Here is a 21,079-nt window from a genome sequence, read left to right on the forward strand (position 1 = left end):
AGTTCCTGCAAAAGAGGAACAAGTATTCAAAGAACTTGTCATTTGGTTGTTTCTAAAATTTCAGAACCAAAAGCAGGCACATTTCCATTTCCATCAGTCGCTAAGTAACACAAGAGAAGTGAAATCTAAACTAACTGGTCGAGAAGTTATAGCATTGTCCACATGTGTGGTACCGTGTCTGTTTAATATCCACAGTGCTTCTCCGGATTTCTTCTATACACAACCATTCGCTTTATTTAGACTGATGTTTGCTGATTTATGGTTTTGCAACTTGAAGACGAGCTGCCAAGGAAAATATTCAAAGCGGCAAATGAAAAATGTCTCCAGGCCCATTTTAGAAAATGCAAAAACTTTTTTGTTTTGTTTTAAGAGAGCTCTTGAGAGAGATCCTGTGACAAAAAAAGACATGCTTTTTCGCTTCACAGTTAAACTATGTTGGACAAAGTTATTGAAAAGAAGAAGAGAAGAGGCTGGTTTAATTCCTCTCCATATTTTATCTTCTTTGTAAAATGATCTGATTTTGGGGAGTGCTTCTTGAAAAGCATCATCACTCTCAGATTGTCAGGTAAATGATGTCTATATATAATGGAAATGTTTTGGCACTGCGATCTGTGGGTATCACGCTCCAGCCAAGTGAAATGTCCAACAATATTTATGTTTCCTAAATATAACCTTTCCAAGTAGTAAGATCAGATTCTGAAGGTCACTGCAAAAGAAACCTTATTGCAGGCTATGAAAAGAAATCCTGGAAAGTGAGAGAAAGTGATAAGGTTTTAAAATCTCTGGCTGCAGAGATTGTGAAATCAATACCAACCTATTAGGGCAATCAGCCTAATGCTAGGTAGCCTGCAAATCTGCCTAGCTAGCTACTAAAGTCATGGGCTACATTTGAATAAAGCTTATAATGTGACAATTTCATGTTCTTTCTCAGAAAAATAAAGAAAGAAAGAAAACTCTAAATCCTCCTTGGAAAGTCAGGACCCAAACGTTAGCGAATCAACATGGCTGCTCACATTGTCAACGGTAAATAAAGTGGTATTTGTTCATATCGGTGAACAAACACAATAGTTTTTTTTTATCTATAACACTTACTATACAGTTAGCTTTTTTTTAAGCAAGAAAAGCATTCATGGAGGCACAGTGCACGATTAGCACAGTGCTGTGTTTTGGTACACTGCTAGCTTAGCTAATCTGGAAGAATAAAACACACTTGTACTTGCTAACATATACCATTTTCATTGCTAAATAAAGAACATGTCATAGTTTTTATTTGTTTAGAGTTAAGATGAATTCAAATGAGTTACTGTTAGCACTTACATTATAACAGCTAAAAACAGTCTCTCTTTTTTCCCCTCTCAAACAAATGCAGCTTACATTAATGCTACATTTAACAGTTATTCCACGAAATCGAGTCGTATGTGAGCTGATAGTTGATGAAGCGCGTAGCACCGAGTCGGCTATAAGCCATGTATGACGAGATTGAGTGGAATAACTGTTTTATTCTATCCGCATTCACTGGATTTTGAGAAACAGAGCCTTTTTATTTTAATATTTTGCAAATTCAATAAATAAAAAACGGGCGGTACGGTGGTGTGGTGGTTAGCGCTGTCGCCTCACAGCAAGAAGGTCCGGGTTCGAGCCCCGTGGCCGGCGAGGGCCTTTCTGTGTGGAGTTTGCATGTTCTCCCCGTGTCCGCGTGGGTTTCCTCTGGGTGTTCCGGTTTCCCCCACAGTCCAAAGACATGCAGGTTAGGTTAACTGGTGACTCTAAATTGACCGTAGGTGTGAATGTGAGTGTGAATGGTTGTCTGTGTCTATGTATCAGCCCTGTGATGACCTGGCGACTTGTCCAGGGTGTACCCCGCCTTTCGCCCGTAGTCAGCTGGGATAGGCTCCAGCTTGCCTGCGACCCTGTAGAACAGGATAAAGCGGCTACAGATAATGAGATGAGATGAGAAAAACTTTATACAAAATGTCTGACAAAATCATTTCCACGTAAAATGTAAACAAACCGGCGAAATGAAGGTAGCAATTTTTGGAAAATGCTATAATAATAATAATAATAATAATAATAATAATAATTCTTGAAAAATAAAGATACGTTCTTACCATCAAATACTTTTATTCCATATTTTGTTGCTTTTTTGTATTTTTGGGGATTTAGTTTTTGAGTAGAGTTTTTATTTCGTCCTCAGTTGGTTCAGCAACACACTCTGCCATTTTCTTCTTCTTCTAGGTTTTTTTGGCTGTTGGCAAACCAACTTAAAGGTGCATTACCACCACTGACTGGGCTGGAGTGTGGAACAGGAGATATTGGGCAGAAAAAAACCCAACTATATTCTTTTCGCTATTTCTGTTTCTTTTAAATACTTGATAACAAAGTGATATATCTGACTTGATGTGTGCCGCCATTTTGTTTTTCTCTACTCACGGTATATGAGCTGATATCCTAGTAGCAAAGTAGCCAATCAGAGTGCACGATTCCTCATATCCAGTGAATGTGGATAGAATAATAATGATTACATCCCTGTTTCTAAAAGCTATAAAGCACATTCAATTATAAAGATATCGCGAAGTCTTGCCAACTACAGTACTACGACATGTATGTTCCAATCCTTTTTTTTTTTCTCAAGCCATGATTGCTCAACTTAAAAAATTATAGCTTTACCTCTGACTGTTCCTGACACTGTTGCTGACACTGGGAACTCCTTTTATACATGTTAAATGAACATCTCCTTTTGGAAAAACATTTTAATAAGTCCCTGTGTAAGCTGTTACGATTATATAGAAACAGCAACATATTAGAATTAGAGCATAAACCAGGAAGAGCTCAATCAAAGCTCGGGCTCTTGTCTCTTGTTCTTTTCCTCCATAACTCCAAAGTACAATCAAGGCCTTTGAATACACACATTTTCATGTGGAGAGGTTGAGTTTATGCCCACTGGTGCAGAGGATGTTTAAGTTTGGGTCAGCTGCCAAGCATTACTTTGTCCCCAGGATAATATTCAACCCTTCAGTGGCTTTCTTCTTCATCCAGAGAAAAAGAAGTGGCCTAAACCCTGGATGAACTCTTTGTGCTATGATAGCCATCAGTTTGGGTGAAGGAACACAAAACAAATGTATTATTAAAAGCCCATCTGTTTAGCTTCACACTATCTGATATCCTGTAGCCCAGTTTCACCCCTGTGTGTCCAAACATGGTATCATCACGACGTGCCCCAGACGCCAACGTACAACAGACTTGCTTTGTGTTTGTCTCTGTGTCAAACAAGCTGGGGTTTTTAAAATCATCAAAAGAAAAATCTATTCAAATACCATCAAGTTTGCTAAATTGGTCACTCATTAAACATTAAAATGGACACAGAAACATACAAGCTGTCATACTTGACTTTCTTTCTAGTGTGAAAAACAGTCTGAAGCTGTTTAGGGGCCTCTGCAGTCTCCAGGCAACGGTGAGAGAAAGAATAAGAGCTGTGTGCTGTGGTGTGGGTGGCTTATTCATTAGACCAGGCACTTTTTTTTCTTTCTTTTTTTTAAGTTGTTGTTGTTCTTATCGGAGCGTACTGGAGCCAGAGAAATTAACATCTTATTCAGGAGCTATAATCTCCAAAGCATGTGCCGTTTCAAAGGGGCGGAGCCGCTTCACGCAAGCTTGCGTGTCAGGGAGTAAGTGGGAGAAATCTGAGCAGTTGGAAAGCATGCAGGCACTTTTCAGCTCAAGTCTGAACCTCGCCGCCACTCCTGTCGGCTCTTAGGACATAAATAAACACAAAAGCCGTGCTGGCACACGGTACGGTATAGCACGCTCTATAGTATACACTGTGGAGGGGTTGTTAATGGGAGGGAACAGTCTGCTGAGTGCACGGTTAAGTGTGTGGACTGGTGTTAGGAAAAAAAGATTTTTAAAAAAAGGAAAGAAAAAAGGAAATGTAATTAAAAGACATTTAGTGTATTGGGGTTCACAGATGTCCCTGCATTATCACATAATCATCCAGTATCAGTTCACCTTTCTCATGAAAAACTTTTCCTTTCAATCTAAAGTTTTGTTCATTTTCCCTCATGTTTCATCTGGTTGCATTTTTGATATTCAAGGCTCTGCATGGCCTTTCTCCAAATTGAAGTACCTTGAAGAACTTGTATATATTTTACTTAATAGTAAAAAGGTTTTTTTTTACTTCTGTGCTTAAGGTTTTCCTTGTCACTGCAGCGTTTATAAACTCTTTATTCAACACCGCATCCTACATTCCTATAACAGCGCAGCCTACAGTGTTTTATTCCTCTTATACAGCAATTTGCCAGTGATTACATTTTATTAACGAATTATGGTATAGAACAACACATACTTCTTATCATTTATCTTTACGTGTAATGTTATAGAAAAGCCCATAAAAAGTTAGTTCATGCTAAACTTTACGTTATAGCAGCTATAAACAGTCTCTCCCTTACCAGGCACTCTTTGTGTCTGTCTTGAAGTAGACAGACAGACAGACAGACAGACAGACAGACAGACAGACAGACAGACAGACAGACAGACAGATAGATAGATAGATAGATAGATAGATAGATAGATAGATAGATAGATAGATAGATAGATAGATAGATAGAGAGTAAAAAGTATTTGATCCCTTGCTGATTTTGTTGGTTTGCCCACTAATAAAGACATGATCATTCTATACTTTTAATGGTAAATGTATTCTAACATGGAGAGACAGAATATCTCATCTCATCTCATTATCTCTAGCCGCTTTATCTTTCTACAGGGCCGCAGGCAAGCTCGTCCTATCCCAGCTGACTACGGGCGAAAGGCGGGGTACACCCTGGACAAGTCGCCAGGTCATCACAGGGCTGACACATAGACACAGACAACCATTCACACCTACGGTCAATTTAGAGTCACCAGTTAACCTAACCTGCATGTCTTTGGACTGTGGGGGAAACCGGAGCACCCGGAGGAAACCCACACGGACACGGGGAGAACATGCAAACTCCACACAGAAAGGCCCTCGCCGGCCCCGGGGCTCGAACCCAGGACCTTCTTGCTGTGAGGCGACAGCGCTAACCACTACACCACCGTGCCGCCCGAGAGACAGAATATCAAAAAGAAAATCCAGAAAATAACTTTAAAGGACCCATGGCATGGTGGTTTGTTGATGCTTTAAACGGGCTCGTGGAGGTTTCCGGATGTTATATCCGCAGCCTTTCTCGAAATGAACCTTCGGCACGTAGATATAGCCTCCTGGGAGAAAGCCCCATTTCAGCGCTTTTCCCAGTGCGTCGTTTTGCTAATGAGAAGCAGGAGGCGGGGAAGGGTATAGGGTGGGGGCGGGTCTTATCATTAATATGCATGACATGTAAACGTGTTACCTCTGATTGGCTAACAGCACTGTGACGCTACCTCCAGTGGGTCAGAACAAGCGGATGTGGGTGTCTTACTATGGCGAGAGAGAAGGAACAAACCGCGAAGGGAAAAATACCGCGCGCTGACGTCATTAAGGTGCGACGCGGGAAATAAAATAAATTCAACAAATGTTTGGGTTTTTACTGAACAAACAAATAAAATGAACGAGTGACTTAAAAAAAGAATGTGGGTGTCTTTGTAAAAACTGTTTTGATTGGCTATTATAACAGAGCATGCTGCATGCTTTTTGGTTTTGTAGCGCAGAGTACCTGGCTAACTGCAGGAAGCGGTTAGCTGCACAGCTAATGTAGCCATTGCAAGGCTAACGTGGCACCGATTTTAAAACACGGCAAAACATAAGCTCATAAGTTACAGTCAATTTCCAGACTAAACTCAGTTTAACAGAGCATGCTGCATGCTTTTTGGTTTTGTAGCGCAGAGTACCTGGCTAACTGCAGGAAGTGGTTAGCTGCACAGCTAATGTAGCCATTGCAAGGCTAACGTGGCACCGATTTTAAAACACGGCAAAACGACTTAACAGTTATACACTTACTTGTTCGGTGTTTGTGGCTGATGTGGCAGGGATGCTTGGTACGGACCCAGGCTTCAGTGACAGTTGATGTGCAAAACCTGCCCTGTACTGTCCCAAGTTGTGGAAACATTCATCAGGAAAATGCTTCCGACAAACATACACTGTCTTAGGTAGACTCGACGGCGTATTATTGGAGTAAATAAAATTAAGCCACTGCGTCTTCAGGGGCTCTCCCGTCGGCAGTAAAAACAGACTCCTTTCTGTGTTGTCACATCCATGTACAGCACAACTTCCACGTTTGGTGGCAACTTTTGAGCTGGGCGGGGCAATCCATACAGTGGGTGGGAATCCAGAGGGGGGGCGTGGGGATCATCTCCCTTGCTGACGTAGGCAAGGGAAGAGTTTATCAACGCGCCGTTTTGACGCGCCATTCTCAAATGCTGGGCATAGTTTGGTTTACACATTATGAAATTTCTAGCCACTGGGGTGACTCAAGAAGGTCAGAGGAACTCATTTTAACGTTAAAAAACCTCAGAAAGTGAAAATTTCATGCCACGGGACCTTTAAAGAATATATATTAATTGATTTGTATTTCATTGAGGGAAATAAGTATTTGATCCCCTAGTATGCATTAGTTCTGGCTTTCACAGACCAGTTAGACACTCCCAATCAACTTGTTACCTGAATTGAAGACACCTGTTCTAACTAATCACCTGTATGAAAGACACCTGTTCACAGAATCAGACAATCAGACAGATTCCAAACTCTCCAACATGGGTAAGACCAAAGAACTCTCTCAGGACCTCAGAGACAGGATTGTTGACCTGCACAAATCTGGAATGGGCTACAAAAACATTAGCAAGATGCTGGTTATTAAAGTAACAACCATTGGTGCAATTGTGAGAAAATTTAAGAAGTATAACATGACCATCAATAGACCTCGGTCTGGTGCTCCACAGAAGATTTCACGTCATGGGGTGGCAATGATCATGAGAACTGTGAGAAATTGGCCTGCAACCACACAGCGGGAGTTAGTGAATGACCTCAAGGCAGCTGGGACCACAGTCACCAGGAAAACAATTGGCAACACTTTGCGCCGCAATGGATTAAAATCCTGCAGTGCCCGAAAGGTACCCCTGCTTAAGAAGGCACATGTGGAGGCCCACCTAAAGTATGCCAATGATCACCTCAAAGATGTACAAAGTGATTGGGAGAAGGTTCTGTGGTCAGACGAGACCAAAATTGAACTATTTGGCCTGAACTCTACTTGTCATGTGTGGAGGAAGAAAAATGCTGCCTATGACCCCAGGAATACTGTGCCCACCGTCAAGCATGGAGGTGGAAGCATTATGTTTTGGGGGTGTTTCTCTGCCAAGGGCACAGGGCTACTTCACCGCATCAGTGGGAAGATGGATGGAGCCATGTACTGTGCAGTCCTGAGGGACAACCTCCTCCCCTCTGCCAGGAAGTTGAAAATGGGTCGTGGTTGGGTCTTCCAACATGACAACAACCCGAAGCATACAGCAAATGCAACAAAGGAGTGGCTCAAGAAGAACCACATTAAGGTCATGGAGTGGCCCAGCCAGTCTCCGGACCTCAATCCAATCGAAAATCTATGGAGGGAGCTGAAGGTCCGAGTTGCCAAGCGACAGCCCACCAACCTTAATGATTTAGAGAGGATCTGCAAAGAAGAGTGGGCCAAAATTCCCCCTGATATGTGTGCTAACCTTGTGGTTAACTACAACAAACGTCTGTCCACTGTGCTTGCAAACAAAGGCTTTGCCACCAAGTATTAAGTGCTTTTGGCTAGAGGGATCAAATACTTATTTCCCTCAATGAAATACAAATCAATTAAAATATATTCTTTAAAGTTATTTTCTGGATTTTCGTTTTGATATTCTGTCTCTCCATGTTAGAATACATTTACCATTAAAAGTATAGAATGAGCATGTCTTTATTAGTGGGCAAACCAACAAAATCAGCAAGGGATCAAATACTTTTTACTCTCACTGTAGATAGATGCAGCTTGTCATTCATGTCATTGTTACTGAGAAACCAGAAAACTCAGTATTCCAAAGCGCTGACACTGGAGACTCCTTCCATAAATGTAAAGTGAAATAACAGCTTTTTTTAAAAAAAAAAATTCAATATTAATTTTAGATATTATGGAACATCTGCTATACAAGTCCCTTTGAATGCAATTTGTGAGAAATTATAAGGTTTGTGTTATAAATATGACTGTTTTTTTTCATGTTCTGTAACGTCACGTAACACTGCAACAAAGATTTCCAGATCACACCCAAACAGAGCCACATGGCAAAGATAACTGATAAAAAAAAATTCTTTTTGTTCTTTCTCTGTCTCTCTTTTTTACAATTCTTCTGTGCGAAAATATTCAGTGCATGTTTGTACACGACTTATGATAAAGGCTTGAAGTTCTAGTTATTCTTTAAACAAAGACTGTATAGTGAAACTTCAACAGTTGGAAGTATTTCAGATAAAACATGACTTGTAGATTAGTGCATCTGGGAGGACATTTTGGTAGTTTCTTTCTCTCGAATCACTCAGATGATGGTGATTCATGGCTTCCTGCGTGCCGCTTTCACCCCGATCCATATCTGAATGAGGGAAAGCTGACACAACCACAGAGGAGAGGAATTCTGTCTGCAACCTGATTTTATCACTGAAGTGTTTGGTTTTTTTTTTTTTTTGTAGGCTTAAGTTCAGGTCTTTAATTGATTACTCACTTTCGCCCTGAGATTACTGCAAAGCTATCATTTGTGAGAGATAAAGTGAGAATATGTAAGAGCACATCTTTCTTTTTTCCACTATTAAGGCTCAGAGCTGTGCAGCTTGCATGCAGCAAAACCATGACTTTGGTATTAAACTCTGGGTTATTATACTAAACTCAGTGAGTTTATCATTTTTATAATACTGTTATAAAATGCTACAATCATCATTAATTTGCTGTTATACCACAATTGCAACTGAATTCTCAATGCTGATTGGTTGGAAGGTGTTGAGTTTTCGGTGAAAGTAGCTCTGATAGTAGCGCAGCTTTACATGATATGAATGCACTCTTTCTAATACTTTATTGTTTCTATAGTAACCAGCTCTTTTACTGACTTGTATGGTGGGCATCTACATAAACCTATTAAAACTTTCCGTAATTGTTAATAAGGATTTCTGCAACGCAATGTTTATGGAACGAGTCTCCAGTGTCGTCGGTATTTGACTATAACACACACCACTTTAATTATATCATAGCCCCCAAAAGGCTCTGTTTACTGACTCCATTGAGGTTTGTACACTACCGTTCAAAAGTTTGGGGTCACCCAGACAATTTTGTGTTTTCCATGAAAAGTCACACTTTTATTTACCACCATAAGTTGTAAAATGAATAGAAAATATAGTCGAGACATTTTTCTGGCCGTTTTGAGCATTTAATCGACCCCACAAATGTGATGCTCCAGAAACTCAATCTACTCAAAGGAAGGTCAGTTTTATAGCTTCTCTAAAGAGCTAAACTGTTTTCAGCTGTGCTAACATGATTGTACAAGGGTTTTCTAATCATCCATTAGCCTTCTGAGGCAATGAGCAAACACATTGTACCATTAGAACACTGGAGTGAGAGTTGCTGGAAATGGGCCTCTATACACCTATGGAGATATTGCACCAAAAACCAGACATGTGCAGGTAGAATAGTCATTTACCACATTAGCAATGTATAGAGTGGATTTCTGATTAGTTTAAAGTGATCTTCATTGAAAAGAACAGTGCTTTTCTTTCAAAAATAAGGACATTTCAAAGTGACCCCAAACTTTTGAACGGTAGTGTATGTCCAGACTAAACCAAATGGTTTTGACCAAATGTCTGTCAAAAGCGGCCCAGTGGTGGAAATTTATAAACAATGATTGGTTCTCAACTTACCTAACCCTAAACAGAGAAATCATAGAATGTATGAGTGGCATAGTACAGTAGTTGGCAAGACTTCACAATATCTGGATGTTTGAGTGTTGTTGTTTTTTTTAAGATTGGTTGTAAACAGGAAGTTGGGCTGTTAGTAGAAGAAGTTATTAGTACTCAGTGCAGAGGGTCCTAAAGTTCTAGAAAATAACTTTTTACACAGAACCGTTTGTTTGAAAAACAATGAACATCATGAACAATTTGCAACATGAGTCTTTGGTAATAAGAAAGTCCTTGAAAAAAAGTAGTGTATATCAGCAAATATACACTCTTTTTTTTTTCCAAGGATATAGTGGTTAGCACTGCTGCTTCACAGCAAGAAGGTCCTGTTGAGCCCAGTGGCTGGCGAGGGCCTTTCTGTGTGGAGTTTGCATGTTCTCCCCGTGTCTGCATGGGTTTCCTCTGGGTGCTCCGGTTTCCCCCACAGTCCAAAGACATGCAGGTTAGGTTAACTGGCTGCTCTAAATTGTCTATAGGTTGAGGGTTGAGAGAAGAAAACCTCTATAATAATCCAGTAGAAGGCAACGGGAAACCACTACTGTAATCCTTCCCTAGAAACTTTGATGGCTGAAGCTATCAGAGCAGACCTGCCATCAGGCAGAACACTAAAGAAGAAGAAATGTATATCACCAAATGGACACCGTGTGTTGGCTTAGTGGTTAGCGTGTCTGCCTCTTGATCATGAGTTCTACTCATGGTTGGGTCATACCAAAGACCACCATAAAAATGGTACCTACTAAAGTCAAACTCTCGTGGTTAACAGAGGACCAGCCCCCCACTGTAACCCTAGCTATGTAATAGGCGAGAGGCTGAGGGCTACTGAAACAGAGATTGGTGGCACCTGATGTACCTTGTGGCATGGGAAGGACTTTGAAAAAAAAAATGTCAGCGAATGAGACTACTTTTTTAAAGACAAGAGAAAGGCAACATTCTCGTGTACATACTGTACCACTCAATACCGGGAGTCTCCTCCATTTTTTTTTTAACAACCAAAGAGAACACAGTCCTACTCACTTGTTTTCTATTGATTCCTAAAGCCAAGGCTTATGGATTCACCAATCAAAGTTCACCAAGAATAATTTGGAATGAAGCTACCAGAAGTACATAAATGCTTCTTTCATTTCCTACATCCTTTTCCCTTCAGTGAATTGGCTTTTCTGACAGACACCTCTGGCTTTAGATGTCTCTAGATGTCCCCAATATGAGTCCACCAGATGAACATACAACTCAGCTTCTTCCTGTTCATCTTGATCATTGACGAATGTGCAACATGATGCTTGGCAAAGTCAAAATAAGGCCATACTCGCATTCTTTCATCTGTAGTTCAATGCACCATCTTCAAAGATGTTGCATGTGAAAGTAATTGACACTTGAAGTACTAGACAGAGGGAAATAGACTGACACCACCTGTTGTTTTCCATCACAGTGTCGGTTGGTACTTTCATTGAAGCCAGGAGGTCATAAAGTTCTCAGAGTATACAAGAGAATTCCAGGTTTGTTATCTAGGACATCTACAGTCTATTTATAAAGGTACAAAACAACTACTGGCTTTTATTTCAGGTCACAGTATTGCAAGTTGGATGATGAACGTGCCATCAATCCTGTCCTGTTTAAACTTGCATGCAAAAGTTTGCACTGCCACGTTACACTAAGTCCTGTGGTCCAGAATGTAAGGCAACACCAAAGAATCCAGATATGATTTGAGTCAAGTATAACAAATTACTGTAGTTATAATAAATATACCATAAAATATTGATGGGCAAAAGTTTGCCACACAATCTGTTAGAACACCACTAAACTTATTGTTGTTATAAATTATATTAATTTTGTCCTATGGGTATGCAAACTTTTGCACTAGAACATATAGTCAAATCATTTTTCTGAGAATGGCACAAGCTATTTGTCAAGAGGACGACACTTCAAGCCAAACTACTTTACTACAAGTATAACACAGTGAGGTGATTAATCTTTGGGTGTATTTGGCAATTTTCTTTAGTCAAAAAGTTCTTTAGTCTTTAATCATTATGTACACAATACGCTTTAAGTAACTCTGGGAAAAACTTTGACATGAATACTCATTAGGAATATGCAAGTATGAACACATACAGTAGTCTTAATGATTTGGGCAGCAAGCTATGCAGTGATGTCGCATAATAATAATCTCATCTCATTATCTGTAGCCGCTTTATCCTTCTACAGGGTCGCAGGCAAGCTGGAGCCTATCCCAGCTGACTACGGGCGAAAGGCGGGGTACACCCTGGACAAGTCGCCAGGTCATCACAGGGCTGACACATAGACACAGACAACCATTCACACTCACGGTCAATTTAGAGTCACCAGTTAACCTAACCTGCATGTCTTTGGACTGTGGGGGAAACCGGAGCACCCGGAGGAAACCCACGCGGACACGGGGAGAACATGCAAACTCCACACAGAAAGGCCCTCGCCGGCCCCGGGACTCGAACCCAGGACCTTCTTGCTGTGAGGCGACAGCGCCAACCACTACACCACCGTGCCGCCCATAATAATAATAATAGGGCAGCACGGTGGTGTAGTGGTTAGCGCTGTCGCCTCACAGCAAGAAGGTCTGGGTTCGAGCCCCGTGGCTGACGAGGGCCTTTCTGTGCGGAGTTTGCATGTTCTCCCCGTGTCTGTGTGGGTTTCCTCCTGGTGCTCCGGTTTCCCCCACAGTCCAAAGACATGCAGGTTAGGTTAACTGGTGACTCTAAATTGACCGTAGGTGTGAATGTGTGTGTGAATGGTTGTCTGTGTCTATGTGTCAGCCCTGTGATGACCTGGTGACTTGTCCAGGGTGTACCCCGCCTTTCGCCCATAGTCAGCTGGGATAGGCTCCAGCTTGCCTGCGACCCTGTAGAACAGGATAAAGCAGCTAGAGATAATGAGATGAGATGTATTTCATTGCAGACATGATGAGCCCAAGATATTTCATGTTTTGTTGGTCAACTTCATTTCATTTGTTAATATACATCCATTCCTGCATTTTAGGCCTGCAACACATTCCAACAAAAGTTGGGACGGGACAATTTAGGGCTAGTAATGAGATAAAACAATTAAATAATGATGTGATTTGAAACAGGTGATATCAACAGGTGATTGTAATCATGATTTGGTTAAAAAAAAATCAATCAATCAGTATTCAGGAAAGACCTAATCTTTGAGCAGCAAAGATGGGCCGAGGATCTCCAGTTTGTCAACAAATGCATGAGAACATTGTTGAAATGTTTAAAAACAATGTTCCTCAAAGAAAGATATGAAAGGATTAGGATATTTCACCCTCTAAGTTACAGATCATTAAACGTTGTAAGGAATCTGGAGGAAATTTGGTGCATAAAGGGCAAGGGCTCAAGCCTAATCCAAAGACCCGTGATTGCTGATCCCTCAGACGGAAATGCATCAAGAGCCGTCATTCATCTATAGCTGATATAACCACATGGGCTCAGGATTACTTTGGCAAACCTTTGTCAAGCTACAGCAGAGTTACATCCACAAACACCAGTTAAAAGTTTGCTGTGCAAAAAGGAAGCCTTGTGTTAACTGTGTCCAGAAACGCTGTTGTCTTCTCTGGGCTTGGAGGCATCTAGGATGGACCATCTCACAGTGGAAGTGTATACTGTGGTCAGATGAATCAGTATTCCAGATCTTTTTTTTAAGAAATGGATGCTGTGTGCTCTGGACCAAAGACGAATAGGACCATCCAGACTGTTACCAGGAACAAGTCCAAAAGCCAGGGTGCGTCATGGTATGGGGTTGTGTCAGTGTCCTTGACAAAGCTAACTTACACTTCTGTGATGGAGCATTAATGCAGAAAAGTACATTGAGATTTTGGAGCAACATATGCTGCCTTCAAGATGATGTCTTTTCCAGGGACATTTCAACAAGACAATGCAAAACCGCATTCTGCACACATTACAAAGGCATAGTAGAGGAAGAAGAGGGTTCCTGTCCACTCTGTCCCCAATAGAGAATGTGTGGAGAATTTTGAAACGAAATATGTGATAACGACAATGCCATACTGTTGCACTATGTACCATCATATGTATTTATTGGTGCCATTATTGCTTTTTATTCCTGAACTTTCCACCTGCCAAAACTAAAGTATTTACAAAAAAGTCAGAAGAGCTAGTGTGGGCCTGTGGTAGCTGACTACTTGCAGTGGTTGAGCTGCATTATTGGAAGATTTATCACATGCCAAGCTTTGGAAGCACTCTTTCACCATTTTGTTATCATTTTGTTATTTTGATCTCCCTGCAAGCTTTGCCTTGTATGGAGTTTTGTGGGCATGGCTAAATGTGGCTAAATCAGCTGTGCCTTGGACATGCTTCATAATTTATGACTAATTGACATTTATCAACAGGCATAAAATCAGTGTCTGAAGCTTTTGTAATTGTAATGAGAATTTTTTGCCCCGTTTCTGTCTGTCTGTTTACATCCTCAGACTTGAGGGTTGACGATCCAGAAAGCCATTCTGCAAATTTCTCTCCACCTGGACCTGTCGCCGGCCAGAGCAGAGCACTAGGCACCGGACAGACTTGTCCACTCTCTGATGTCATCTAGCCATCTTGTCTGTCGCCTACCCCTGAATCGCTTCCCCTCTACCAGCCCTTTCAGAATAATGGTGGACAGCTTTCTGGCCCTAGTTCCATGTCCAAAGTACCGAAGCTTGCGTGTCACTATATCCTGGAGGAGTTCACAGGTGGTGTTCAGCTCCGCAAGTATCGACTCGTTAGTGCGGTGTTCTGTCCAACTCACTCTCAGGATGTGACGGTACCTGAACATCTCAAAGGCTTGGATCCGCCTGATGTCATCTTTGCAGAGGATCCAACTTTCAGCGCCATATGCCGCTATAGGCCATACAAGTGTCCGTAGAAGCTTGACCTTAATGAATTTACTGAGAGCAATGTCCTTCCAGAGTTGCATTAAGGACTTGAATTTAGTCCCATTTGGACTATTACATTTCCACACAACTTTACTACAAGATAGATAGATAGATAGATAGATAGATAGATAGATAGATAGATAGATAGATAGATAGATAGATAGATAGATAGATAGATAGATAGATAGATAGATAGATAGATAGATAGATAGATAGATAGATAGATAGATAGATAGATAGATAGATAGATAGATAGATAGATTGATTGATTGATTGATTGATTGATTGATTGGTAAAACCTTAGTGTTCATCTTTCCAGGAAGCCTGTAGGCCAAACAAGTGACTGGCATATGATTTTGCCTTGACCTACAAAACGTGTGATAAAAAGGTCATGGAGACAAGTTGGAAATAACAAGCATCTTACACTAAAGATGCATTTTGGTGAAGCCCACACATCCGTTTATGTACTCACTATGACAAACCAAAAACTTTGAGAACAGCACTCCATAGGAGCTTAGAACATGACCTCCTTTCAAAGAGGTTGCTCTTTTATTCAACATGACTAGTACCTTTTTTTTGCTATGTCGTGAGTTTGATCATAATTACCAATGCTCTGAGCAAGACCACGCGCTTGGCAGTTTCTATTCAACAATGGCTCATTAATGCCAAAGCTTTCAAAGCCTCTTTTACTAAAGGCCAAGGCATGCTATCTCAGCCTTGTGATGAAATACGCAGCTGTGGCCCACATGTCACAACCCATCTTTGTAGGTTTGACTTTCAAGCAAACCAAAGGTGTTGTCCATTGCACTTGAATCCACTGTAGAAACATTTTACAATTCTGCAAGAACCCTGCTGACCAGAGTGAGTGGCAGTTAGCGTATTAGCTAAAGATCAATTGCCCATGTGCATGATGCCTCATCAAGGCATATTCCCACCTCCTGTCCAATGTTCCCCTTATAGATGTCAGATCCACCACAACCCTGATGAGGATAAGTGATATATCTTTTCAATTATAGCCAAATCTTTGAACTCTAAAACGGGAAGTCATGGCCTAATGGTTAGAAAAGCAGCTTTGGGACCAAAAGATTGTTGGTTTGAAGCCCTTGACCAGCAAGAATAACTGAAGTGCTCTTGAGCAAGGCACCTAACTCCCCAATTGTTCCCTGGACTACTCTGAATATGTCATTCTGGATAAGTGTGTCTGCTAAATTAATGTTAAAAGATGTTAAAAGATGCCCACCTGTAATTTCTATCCAAAATTAAACCAGTTAGCGCAATATGAAAAAATCTTATTGAAAATATGTTTCTTTTAGACTATACAGTGGGGCAAAAAAGTATTTAGTCAGTCACCAATTGTGCAAGTTCTCCCACTTAAAAAGATGAGAGAGGCCTGTAATTTTCATCATAGGCATACCTCAACTATGAGAGACAAAATGAGAAAAAAAATCCAGAAAATCACATTGTCTGATTTTTAAAGAATTTATTTGCAAATTATGGTGGAAAATAAGTATTTGGTCAATAACAAAAGTTCATCTCAATATTTTGTTATATACCCTTTGTTGGCAATGACAGAGGTCAAATGTTTTCTGTAAGTCTTCACAAGGTTTTCACACACTGTTGCTGGTATTTTGGCCCATTCCTCCATGCAGATCTCCTCTAGAGCAGTGATGTTTTGGGGCTGTCGCTGGGCAACACGGACTTTCAAGTCCCTCCAAAGATTTTCTATGGGGTTGAGATCTGGAGACTGGCTAGGCCACTCCAGGACCTTGAAATGCTTCTTACGAAGCCACTCCTTCATTGCCCGGGCGGTGTGTTTGGGATTATTGTCATGCTGAAAGACCCAGCCATGTTTCATCTTCAATGCCCTTGCTGATGGAAGGAGGTTTTCACTCAAAATCTCACGATACATGGCCCCATTCATTCTTTCCTTTACACGGATCAGTCGTCCTGGTCCCTTTGCAGAAAAACAGCCCCAAAGCATGATGTTTCCACCCCCATGCTTCACAGTAGGTATGGTGTTCTTTGGATGCAACTCAGCATTCTTTCTCCTCCAAACATGACAAGTTGAGTTTTTACCAAAAAGTTCTATTTTGGTTTCATCTGACCATATGACATTCTCCCAATCCTCTTCTGGATCATCCAAATGCTCTCTAGCAAACTTCAGACGGGCCTGGACATGTACTGGCTTCAGCAGGGGGACACGTCTGGCACTGCAGGATTTGAGTCCCTGGCGGCGTAGTGTGTTACTGATGATAGCCTTTGTTACTTTGGTCCCAGCTCTCTGCAGGTCATTCACTAGGTCCCCCCGTGTGGTTCTGGGATTTTTGCTCACCGTTCTTGTGATCATTTTGACCCCACGGGGTGAGATCTTGCGTGGAGCCCCAGATCAAGGGAGATTATTAGTGGTCTTGTATGTCTTCGAGAAGAGCAAATGTCATCAGCGAAGTCGAGATCGGATAAATGGACAGCAGGGTGGCGAGAACTTCTACGGCATTTAAGAGTGAGCCCATCATCCATGCGAAGGGCTAAACGCAAGGCGTAATCAAGAACAGTGATGAAGAGCAGAGGAGCTAGGGGGTCTCCTTGAAGGACGCCCGAGTTGATAGAAAACTCCTCAGTTACACCGTCAGGAGTTATAACCACGGCAGTGTTATCGATATACATTGTCTTGATTGCCTCGACCATGCTAGGGGGGACGCCATATGCTTGTAGAATGGAAAACATTATTTCACGTCTGATGGAATCAAAAGCCTTCTTAAAGTCCAAAAAGACTATCACACCACCTTTATGGTGGTTCATGAGCTCTTCGATAATGCGCCGGAGGGCCAAGATGTGAGCGCTAGTAGAACGCAGTTGATGGAAGACATTTTGGTTTGGGCGCAAGAAGTTATCCATTACCGGCCTCAACCTATTGAGTAACAGTCGGTTATACACTTTAGAGGCGATCTGAGCTAGACTAATTCCCCTGTAGTTATCAGGCAATGTCAGGTTGCCTTTCTTAGGGACAGGGACGATGCCTGCTAGACCCCATTCCTTGGGCCTGTTGCCTGCAAGGGTTTCATTGCAGAACGTGAAGAGGAAGTTGTGGATGTTTGGGAGCTTCCATAGCTCAATAGGGAGACCATCCATCCCAGGAGCGCGACCAGATTTCATCTCATCAACAGCAGAGTTAACTTCATTACGGTCGAACGGCCCAGTGAAGATTTGCTCATTGAGTTCAAAGATTTGGATGATCTCAGTTGGCCTTTCTGGCGTAGGGCTATCAGGTGATAACACACATTGAAAATGGTCCTTCTAGAGCTTCAAACGATCTTCGCCTTGGATGAATACTAGGTTTCTCTAATCAAGGTGTGGGCTGCCCCGCTGTCTAGAGACACAAAGGTCAGAGTGTTCAAGGCCTCAGTCGAATCCATTCTTCTCTACGGATCCGAGTCTTGGTCTCTAATGAGAGCACAAGAGCAATCCTTGGATGGCACGTACACCCACATGCTCCGCAGAGTGTTCAACGTCAGCTGGCAGGACCATTGGACAAACGACCGCCTGTACGGTTCCCTACCATGCCTCTCGACCATAATCACCAAACGCCATCTGGCATTGTGTGGCCATGTGTTTCGTCAGGATCAACCTGCCGCACAAGTTCTCTTGTGGGAGCCTGAGGCGAAGCGCAAAGTCGGTCGACCACGTACCACTCTGAAAACGGTCCTCGAGCGAGAGACAGGGTTGAAGGAAGATCAACTCAGAGCAGCTATGCTCGACCGGCGGGTCTGGGATAGGATATCTTATCAAGTCACCGGCTCGCCGGATGACAGATGATGATGATGATTGTATGTCTTCCATTTTCTAATAATTGCTCCCACAGTTGATTTCTTCACACCAAGCTGCTTACCTATTGCAGATTCAGTCTTCCCAGCCTGGTGCAGGTCTACAATTTTGTTTCTGGTGTCCTTTGACAGCTCTTTGGTCTTGGCCATAGTGAAGTTTGGAGTGTGACTGTTTGAGGTTGTGGACAGGTGTCTTTTATACTGATAACGAGTTCAAACGGGTGCCATTAATACAGGTAACGAGTGGAGGACAGAGGAGCCTCTTAAAGAAGTAGTTACAGGTCTGTGAGAGCCAGAAATCTTGCTTGTTTGTAGGTGACCAAATACTTATTTTACCGAGGAATTTACCAATTAATTCATTAAAAATCCAACAATGTGATTTCCTGGATTCTTTCCCCCCATTCTGTCTCTCATAGTTGAAGTGTACCTATGATGAAAATTACAGGCCTCTCTCATCTTTTTAAGTGGGTGAACTTGCACAATTGGTGGCTGACTAAATACGTTTTTGCCCCACTGTACGTGTTGTCTGAATGTGAAAGAATAGTATTTTGTAAAGCTATTAGTCCTCCATAATGGGATGGAAATTAATTGCTTGATGCCCCTTCCCCTCCCCTTTCACAATTGCACACAGAGTTCACAGCAATCCACAGTGTCCTGCTCCATCACCTATCTGGTGATGGATTTCTGGTTGTGTGGCTGAAGGAAGCAAAAGACTGAGGCCGAACTGGATCTGACCAGATGAAATCCTGCTGCTGTTATGTAACACAGGCTAGCTGAGGCCACTGATTATAAGGATCGGGCTTTACGTAATGCGCCGCCGTCTTTCTCTCTCTAAATACAGGTTAGTTTACAGGGAGGGAGAAAAAGCCAGAGGGAGAAAAGTGCACAGAAAAATGCTGTTGATGTGACTTAGTTGTTCTTGGATGGTATTTTATATTTAAATATGACAGGAATTAATCTCTGAAGAATCACATTAGCGTTGTTTCACTTCTAATTGCTGAATTCAGGTCACTTTTCTGCCTCTTATTTTCTTGAACTGCTACAGTAACAGTGAACTATAATATAGTACATACTGGCAGGCTTGAGAAAGCATAATCTGGAGCAGCTTTTACTGTGAAATTAAATCACTATAAATTGAGCTCTAATGCTACATTTCAGGATAAGCGACACAGCACGGAATTAAAAGGTTGACTGAATTCCTTTCTGCCTTTTCAATCAGAATAGTTCTCTTTAACCTCTTAAACCCTATTCAGATTGGATTAGTTTTACATGATGAGGTGGGATAATGCTATTATTACTGAACATATCTCTATGAGGTGGTGTAGTGGTTAGCACTGTCGCCTCACAGCAAGAAGGTTCTGGGTTCAAGCCCGGTGGCCGACAAGAGCCTTTCTGTGTGGAGTTTGCATGTTCTCCCTGTGTCTGTTTCCTCTGGGTGCTCTGGTTTCCCCCAAAGACATGCAGGTTAGGTTAATTGGTGGCTCTAAATTGACCATAGGTGTGAACGGTTGTTTGTCTCCATGTGTCAGCCTTGTGATGATCTGGTGACTTGTCCAGGGTGTACCCTGCCTCTCACCCATAGTCAGCTGGGATAGGCTCCAGCTTGCCTGTGACACTACACAGGATAAACAGATAATGGATGGATGGATACCTATGATTTTTTTTTTGTGCTGCATTCAACTTATCTTGGAAGTCGGAATTCTGAATATCATCATTATTCGACCTTCATCCTTTCAAGCTACAGGGTGGCATGGTGGTGTCCTGGTTAGCACTGTCGTCTTACAGCAAGAAGGTTCTGAGTTTGAGCCCAGTGGCCGGCGAGGGCCTTTCTGTGTGGAGTTTGCATGTTCTCCCCGTGTCTGCATGGGTTTCCTCCGGGTGCTCCGTTTTCCCTCACAGTCCAAAGACATGCCAGGCTAACTGGCTACTCTAAATTGTCCATAGTTGTGTATGGTTGTTTCCCAAGCCCAGAAATGGGAGTGTTGTGGCAGGAAGGGCATCCGGCGTAAAACTATGCTCCAATTAATGACATGTGGCTCTACATGGCAGCAACCCCACACATATAATTGGGACAAGCTGGAAGAAGTGAGCAAGTGAGTGAGTCCTTTCAAGCTACAAAGCTGAAAAAAAAATACTATGGATGCCTCCATGTTCATCTTTTGTTAGCAACAAGCTAGCCCTCCAACTGTGATGAGTGATGTATACTGTATTTACCTCCTCAGATCTAGTCAATGTTAAGCAATCTAAAAGAATGCTGATTCAATTGTAGATTCCTCAAGTTGGAGTTGAGGAGACTGTCTTGAATTTTTGATCAGGAATTCCAAGTTGAAGGGGCATTTCTCTGGTTCTTCCTAGTCAGATGTGGGTTCTGATTTACCGACGAGTTCAAGTCGAATGCAGCATTAGTTAGTGTTGTAGTACTCGAGACCAGTCTCAAGACCACTTTTTGAAGGTCTCAGTCTTGTC

Source organism: Neoarius graeffei, chromosome 28 (genome assembly GCF_027579695.1).
Source record: "Neoarius graeffei isolate fNeoGra1 chromosome 28, fNeoGra1.pri, whole genome shotgun sequence".
NCBI lineage: Eukaryota > Metazoa > Chordata > Actinopteri > Siluriformes > Ariidae > Neoarius > Neoarius graeffei.